General features: G+C 43.9%; 1 pseudogene; it reads left to right on the forward strand.

Annotated features, from left to right (window-relative positions):
* The window catches only part of LOC114037468, a 5,886-nt pseudogene extending 4,133 nt beyond the window's left edge, over positions 1–1,753 (forward strand).
* The last annotated feature ends 7,186 nt before the right edge of the window (positions 1,754–8,939 follow it).

Consider the following 8,939-nt stretch of genomic DNA (forward strand, 5'->3'; position numbering starts at 1 on the left):
AAGAAGAAGAAGAAGAAGAAGAAGAAGAAGAAGAAGAAGAAGAAGAAAGAAGGGAAGGAAAGGGAGGGAGTGATTAAAATTTATCTTGTATCCCTAGTGCCTGATACAATGTCTGACACATAGCCATCACCACTAAACAAAATCTAGTTGAATTGAAACTGATGGAATGAATGGAAAAGTCATCTGATATTTCTGGAGGATCAAAGATTCAACATACATGATCCAGAAGATCCTTCACTCCCTGGACTAGCTTGACTCTTGACATTAAACTCATTCTTACTTTTAAACCTTCACTTCTTTCCTGAAATATTCTCTCACCTCTTAGCTTTCCTCATCTGAATGTTATTGGTCCTTCAAGACCTAGGTCAAGGCCACCTCCTACAAGAAGGCTTTCCTTCCTGCTCTGTGTCCTAAGCAGCCAGGGTTGGTCACACAGAGCAAGATAGTACATTAATGCTTTGGGAGGGGAGAAGGGGGACAAAAGAAGGTTCAAACCAAAAATTACAGTTCTGTGAGCTTGATTGCTTGACTGATTTCTGATAGAATTCTAGAACATATTATTAAAGACATGGTGAGTGAATATCTAGAAAAAGAAACACTCTTCTAGCCAAGATGAGTGCTTGAACAGAGGCATGCTGCCCAGCTCCCAGCAAACTACTCCAGCAAAAAACTGGGATTCATGCCAGGCTGAATAATGACCTAGAAATCTGATGAGTGAGTGACTTTTCCCACCCCAGAATGGCTCAAAAAGTCAGTCAGAAGCCAACAGGCAATAGGAAAGAGGACCACCAGGAAAGCTCACATCGGCAAAGGCAAACAAATCAATAGCCTCCTCGTGTGACCAGTGACAGGCCAAAGACACATATAGCCTGCAAAGTTCAGTGTCTAGAAGCAGTAAGAGAGCAGAATAATTAGCTTAGAATGAAAAGTGGTAAACCTTCCCCAAATAATAGACTCTCTGAAAACTGGAATGAACCACTGAGAAGTCAACAGGTCCATGAAATAGACAGGAATATTAGAACAAAGTCAAAAAATTGAAAAATCAAATCAAATCTGAGATACCTGAAGCTGGCTGCAACAACTGACCTGGACAATCTGCCAAACAATAAGTCAATCCCTACTCTGCAGCATCGCTTTGCCTGCCTCCAATATGTAAATGCCTGAGGCCCCAAAAGGCTCTGCCCTGCTCAGTGTCAAGCTGCTCCTGCTGATGGCCATGGAAGCCTTGCTGGGCAAAGTCTCTGCTGACACAGGCTGAGGGAACAGCTTCAACATGCCACCTACCCCTGGCTGCTGCTCATGTTCCAAATTTGTTTCCTGAGGCTACAGGGGAATTTGGGGGGAGTACACACAAGTTAGTAGCCAGTGGTACCCAGACATCCACACAGGAGAGAATTACCTCCCTCAACCATTATAGAAACACATAGCATCTTTCCTGACAGTCTTCAAACTAGTATGAATAGCCTGACAAATTATTGGCAGGAATCCTTTTGCTTTCTTTGGCATGCAGGCACCAAGCATCTGATAGTGGGGCCAAGAAAATCAGGTCCATGCATGTATGGTGATTTTCTTTCCAGGTAACATGATTGAGAACCAATGTATGTCAACAGGTGCATTTGAGATATTTTTGAATGATGCACCAGGATGTTCAAAGCTGGCCATTGGCCTCCTTCCATCTTTGTAGCCCCTTGTTCAAATTCTTGATGATGAAATGAGACTCAATGTGCATATGGATTCAATCCCACATCATTGATCACAGCCCCACCTTTCAGCCCTGACGGCTCTTTGGCATAACGGATTTGTGCAAATGACACCAACAAAGGCAGCAGGCTGTCAGTACAGACCAGATGTTTTATTTACAGCTTCCTTCAACTTTTCAGCAAACCTCTGAGCAAGACGCTTTCCATGTTGGCATGTTTTGGAATACTGTACATTCATGTAATGTAATAAAATGGTAGAGTTACATTGTAAAGGGTTACTTCAGCCAGTTGATTGTTTTAAAATGTAGGCATTACTACTTGTGGCTTTATTTCATGGTCATGCTTGGGGGAAAAGTAGAAGATTGAATTAATATTGGGTTATTTCTTTGAAAAATGTCTTAAATCTGTTGTGATTTTATATGAATTTTTGGGTTTTTTTTGTAGTTTAAAATAGACATTTTAAACAGCTGATACTCCAAGTACTTTACGAGAGTCTGTCAAAAATCTCTAATTTAGCTACATCTTGTTTATAAGTTTTCAAAATACTGCAGGTTGTGAACAGCATACTATACTAGACTTTATATATTATATATGTGTGTGTGTGTGAGCACAATACCATTTTTGTGATTTCAAGACAACTACTAAAAGACTAACTGCTTTTGAAATACTATTGTCAAGCTCAAGTGTCTTACCTTGACTAGTCTAATGAATTAACCAAGCCTTTATACTTACATTAAATGTAAAACTAAATAAATTTAACTTAAGTAAAAAGTTTTCATTTCTTGTGTACAAAGACCAAAAAAAATTCAACAATCACTTCCTAAAGAGAATTACAAAAGGGAAAGTCCCAGAGATGCCACAGCCCAAATCTAGAACTCCCCCATCGAAGAAAACATACTGGAACAGCTACAAAGAAGCAGTTCAAGTACTAAGGAGCCACAGGATTACACAAGTTCTATCAGTTTTCCTATAAACCAGAGGAGATCTTGGAATACAATATTCCCAAAGGCAAAAGATATAGGCTTTCAACCAAGAATAAAGTATTCTGTAAAGCTAAGCATAATCCTATAGTGTGGGGTGGGAGTAGGGAATAAACCTTTTATGACTTGGAGGACTTTAAGCATTTACCTTTTGTAAAAATATATTTATTAGACACTTTATTAAATAGCTGCGGCATACAGATCAAGGTACTGAAAAAGGTGTTAAGTTTTTAGATAAGACTCTCTCTCTCTCTCTCAATTTTCAAGTCTCAAAGATGAGACAGGTAGAATTACCTATAAAATATGGTATTCCATGGTAAGTGGATTCCAAACATTCGGGGCGGGTAAGATTCTGTGTGATCTGAGGAGGGTGAAGTATTTGTGATACCTTTAATAGAGATTAAATGAATAAAATACACTTTCAAACATTTCTGGTAAAAAGATGAGTGCTAAATAGGAATTTTCAATTAGAAACACAAGAAGCCAGAGAAAATTTAGAAAGGTAAACTTATTTGAGCAACTAGAAGGAATCATATAATCGTGTAGTGCTGATATTCCAATGGGAGAGAAGATACAAGTGTTCTTTCAAAATCTTAATGACTTCAAAGGGTTTTGGGGGAATTAAATAAGAAAAGGAGGACCTGGGGTGGATTGGTTCTGTTCTTAATGTTTGAAGAGGGGAATGAGAAGAGAGGGGAAAAGGATGAGTGTACTAATGCAGAATGAAAGAAGGGGGTAGAACTTACTACTTCTCATCATTGGGGTGAGTGAAAAGAACTTGTGTCCTTGGAGGAAGAGATGGGGGATGTCAGCATCAAACGAACCTCAGTCTTCTCTGAAATGGACAAAGGAGGGTTGAACACACATGTACACCAATGGTTTGGTGTAGAACTACATCAGACTCCACAGGGATTGGGGAGGGGGTGCTTGTAAGAGGGAATATAATTCTAGGAAGAAAACAGTGACAAGCAAAACTAATTTCCTGATCCTAAAGACAAGAGGGAAGAGGGAAGACAAGAGACAAAAGGGAAAACAGAACAAAGCAAAATCAAGAACAAGAATTTAAGCAGGAGCCTATCAGTTGGGGAATGGTTGAATAAATCATGGTTCTTGGATGGAATAAATATTTTATTATGAGAAAAGAGGAAGGAGATGATTTGACAGAATCTTGGGTAGTATGAAATGATGCAGAGAGAATTGAACAGAACCAGGAGACTAATTTATACAAGGAGAACAACAACATTGTAAAGAAAAACAATTTTGAAAGGATTCAGAAAAGCAATGGTCAAAGCAATGAGCAGCTATGTCTCCAGAGGACTGATGATGAAGCCCGTTTCCCATCTCCTCACAGGGAGGTGATGGACACAAGGTACAGAGAAAAAAACAGGCATCTTTGGACATGGTGACTGTGTGATTTCATTTTGCTTAAGTGTGTTTATCTATTACAAAGGCATTTTTTTCCTTCTTTCAGTTTTTATTTGGGGTGGGGAAGAGTATTTGGCCAGGAGAGATTGAGATTAGCAATGACGATTCAAAAACAAAAGAAGGCTACTGAAACATTTTTAGACCATTTGGAAAAGAAGGAAGTATAGACAAGGAGGACAGTTTTGAAAGTAACATGCAGAATTTATCTCCTTTAAGCAACCTATCTGAATTGGACATTTAAAGTTTCATATCTAATCTTTTTTTGTATTAGCTGTGTATGTGGAAATGCTTTTTTGGTGTTCATAATTTAAAATATAACATTTTTTAAGAGGAAAGGAAAGGAATCAGTGATCACAAAAGCCAGGCTAGCTCCAAAAAGAACAGATGATCAAACAACCTGATTTCCTTTTTTGATGAGCTGATGACCCTGGGGATCTGAGGGCTGTTGTATTCAACTGTTGTATTCAGATTCATATCACAGCTCACTTAGATCTGGAAGGGACCTCCGAAGTTATCCAGGCCATTTTACATGAGACCCAGAGAGAGGAAGTAATTTACCCAAAGTTACCCAAATAGATAGGAGTAGACTCAGGATTTGAACTCAGGGCCTTTCATTGAAGCCAGTGTTTTTTTTACATACCATGCTGCCTTCTACCTGAAATTCAGCAAAGTGGTCGACAGTTTCTCAGGCTCATCCAGTGGGTGTCATGGACGTCGGGCAGACGGTAGTATGGGTCAGTCAGATTTGGAGCTAATTGAGTTCAAAAAGTAACAGAGCCTACCATTTCTCAAGGTTACAAAGTATGTTCTGATTATTAGCTTTCTTGAAGGTTCCAGCAAACCTGTCAGAGTAAACGGGTCAGGGGTTATTATCTACACCTGAGGCTCCTTAATCAGGCAGTCAGTAAACTTCTGAGGCAGGATTCAAAACCAGGGCCCCTGATACCCAGTTCCTAATCATTGGGAATATATGTGTCTGTGTGTGTGTGTGTGTGTGTGTGTGTGTATGTATGTATGTATGTATATATATATATATGTATGTATATATATATACACACACATATACATATGTATTGTATTACACTTGTAATATATGTATATATACATATGTATTATATATTTACACATGTATTGTATATGTATTATATATACATATACACGCATGTGTGTATATGTGTATGTGTGCATATATATATATAGATTAGGATAGCTTTCAGTTGTGCGAAGCATTTTGCAAATATTTCATCCTCACAAAAACTCTGGGAGGTAGGTTCTATTATTATCCCCAATTTGCAGCCGGGGAAACTGAGGCAAACAGAAGTTAAATGGCTTGCTGGGATCACATAACTGCTAATCAGCTAAGACAGAATCTGAACTCAGGTCTTCCTGACACCAAGTCCGGGGCTCTGGTCCACTACACGATGATCTTTCTTGACTGGTCCATGGGTCAAGGTCGACTTGGAGGGAAGTGCCCCAGGGATCTGTCCTTGGTCCTAAACCTTTGAACATTTTTATCAGTGCCTTGGATGTCAAGTTTATCGGATTTGCAGACGACAGGAAGTTGGAAAGGCTGGCTTGCTGAAGCAGGGACTGCGTCCCTCCCTCAGACTAGGAGCTCTCACGGCTCCCGGCTTCTCTCGGTCCCAAACTGAGGAGTTCCTGGGAGGGGAAACTTGGCTTTCTACTCAGCCGCGCCCACTCTGGATTCATCCCACAGGGATCCAGACTCTTCCCTTGCTTAGGACAGCGGTGGTGCCTCCGAACACCACTAGAGGGCGCCCCAGGCCTAACCTCAGCTCAGGCTACCGCTGGTCTACTCAACTAGCTGAGCTTTCGGGACCTTAGCATCAGAGTTCATGCATCCAAATGCTTCACTTTACAGAGGAGAAAACTGAGACCCACGGAGGTGAAGCGACTTGGCCAGGGTCACACAGGGAGCAGGCGGCAGCAGCAGTATCCGAACAGAACCCCTCTGACCCCAGCTCCAGAGCCTGAAAGTGTCAACACTCTCGTGGCAAGTGGATTCCCCAGGGAAGGGGAGAGGGGGTTGTTTCTTCACCAGACACGAGGCCTTACACCTCTCCCCCTCCCCTGCCCTCCCCTCCCCCAGCTCTGTCGGGGGGAGCGTCCTGGGCTTGCCCTAACAATGAGAGCTCCTCCAAGCTGAAGTGGCTTGCCTCGAGAGGTAGTGAGCTCTCCATCACCGGAGGTCCTCAAGCACAGGCTGGGTGGTCACTTCTTGGGTATGGTGGGAGGGACCTCCATGTCCGCTACGGGTTGGACCACGAGTCTCCGGTGTCTCTTCCAAGTCAGCGGTTCTGTGAGTCAAGAATCCTGGGTTCAAGTTCAAGAGAGACTATCCTCGTCCTCCCCTCCTCCCGTACCTTACACCTTTTGTACGCCTTGAAGCGACCAGTCTTGTAGAGCGATGAGGCTTGTCCCGGGTTGGGAGCTGGAGCGAACCGGGGAGCCGCCCACCTGCGGAGGGCCCAAGGTCCCCTCGGCCGGCTCCACCCTTCCCCTCCCGCATCACACCTTTCGGGCAGATGCCCTCCCTTGCCTGCAGTGCACTAAGTGACCACAGCGGGGCGCCAGAAGCCGCAGACAGAGGTCTCCCCTCCCGTTCCAGTTTCCCTACCAGATGCTACAGAGCTTGGGAGGCTACAGGGTGGGAGGATGGCGGGGGAGCGGAAAAGTGCAAGGGGAGAGGGGATGTCCCGGGAGGGGAAATCTTCAGGGCTGGAATCGGGCAGGCTCGGCCCGAATTCCGATTCTCCCCCACCCCCTGCTCCAGCTACCTCAAGGAGGGAGAGAGGGAGGAGGGCGGACTGATGGAGAGCGGCGCCAGGCCCCTTCCGCACCCCCACCCAACCCCCGTCACCCCTCCTTCTTCTCAGCTCCGACCCTCCTCCTCCCCACCCACCCCCGACCCTCACTGTGCCCCGTCGTGCCCTGCTCTGCCCTGCATCTTTGCTCCAACCTGGGGAGGGGTCTTAGAGAGCATCCTTTCAACACCACGCCCCTACTGCACAGATAGGGAAACTGAGGTGGGGAGGGACTTTTCCCGAAGCTACTAAGTAGCCAAGCAAGGATGCAACCTCAACCTATGACGTCAAATCTGGGATTCTTTCCTTGCTTTTTTTCTCCACCACCTCGGGAGGAGAGTTAGGGGAGAGAGGAGGCTCTTGCCCAATAGGGCATATTTCCCCTCCTTGGGCTTCTGATCCCTCATCTGAAACAAGGAGAGGGAGCAATATCACTGGCCCTACTTCCCTGGCCTACAGGCTGTGGAGCTCAAAGGAGAAAACGTGCCCTGGGGCCTCTTGCTCTCACCATGTTCACTGGAGCTTTGCTGTTGTCACTGTCATTTCCCCACCCTGTCTTACTCTTCCTAACCTCAGTTGGGATTTTCTTGGAAAAGATGCTTCTCCAGTTCATTTGACAGATGAAGAAACTGAGGCAAACAGAGTGAAGTGACATGCCCAAGGTCACACAGCTAATAAGAGTCTGAGGCCAGATCTCGAAGATGAGTCTTCCTGACTCCAGGCCTGGCACTCTATTCACTTCACCGCCTAACTGCCCCCCTTACTGGTGGAAGGGGAGGCTTTTAGTCAGTACCAGGGAGCTCAGGAAAGCTTTGCCCCTTCCTCCAGGAGGCCTTGCCTGATTCCCTTCCTCCTCCCACCTCAGTTCTTAGTGGTTTCTCCTCAATTTTCTTTGCACTGTATTTGTCTTGTTAAGAATCATGCAGGTTTTAGACCATCTATACACCTGACTTGGCTGTAGGTATTATCCACAGAGGAGATCACTCAGTGACCACAAGCAAACAGGCTTCTGGAAAAGCTGCCACCTCCAGTCAAGGTTGGCTTTCTCTCTGAAAAGGACCCCAGAGACAAAGAAAGTGGTGGCAGCTCAAAGGAGGGCTGGCTCCCAAGTCCTCTTTGGAAAGGCATAGGAAACAGAGGAATTAGTGTTGTCATGTAACCAGGGACGTGCTGGTAAATTTAATAACTGGCTCTCTGGAGAAAAAATAAATGTATGCACAATACATTTTTAAGTTTAATCTGCATTATTCACATTTCTCCATCATTTCCTTAATTCTAGACAACCCACAAAACAATAAATCAAGTCCTGATTTGTAGCATAATTTTTGTTTCTCTCCAAGGTGTGAATGGCTCCACAGAAGATTTAACAATCAGCAGTAGTTTGAGCTGGCTCCAGCACACACCCACACACACCCTAAGGCAACAAGAGCATTATAGTCATGAGACATTAGGTCATCTCATATGAAAGGTTCCTGATGAGAATTTGCAAAGGGACCACCAGGAAAATAATGTCAGCACAGGCACCAACATTGGGTTCAGATGTAGGGAAATTCTCAAAGAACTCTCTAAGACTATGCAAACTCAGTCCCTATAGACGCTGATGCTCATGATTTCAATACAAAGGTGGACATAGGTGAGGATGGCCAAAACGGATGATGGGAAATATGAATCAGGAATAAGGAATGAAGGAGGCAAACATTCCACAGTAAGTCATGCCTGCCTGTCTCTCATGAATACTTTCTTCAAGAAAAACGTAGGAAGACTGGGCATGACAAACACCAAATAGCAGTCAAAAAAATGACAACGATTATATCAAAGACAAGAAACAATTTGTTTCTGGTGAGGGAGCGACTCCTAACTCAGCTGTTGGTGTAAATAGGCAGCCCATCAACTCGTCAGAACAAATATAACAATTAAGGCAAACCTAGAAGAAAGAACAAAAAGAAGAGAATTTGTGGTGTGTGATTAAAACAATACCAAAGTTCTGCAAGTTATTAATGTGGGGAAAA

Source organism: Vombatus ursinus, unplaced genomic scaffold, assembly GCF_900497805.2.
Source record: "Vombatus ursinus unplaced genomic scaffold, bare-nosed wombat genome assembly UNPS02010394.1, whole genome shotgun sequence".
NCBI lineage: Eukaryota > Metazoa > Chordata > Mammalia > Diprotodontia > Vombatidae > Vombatus > Vombatus ursinus.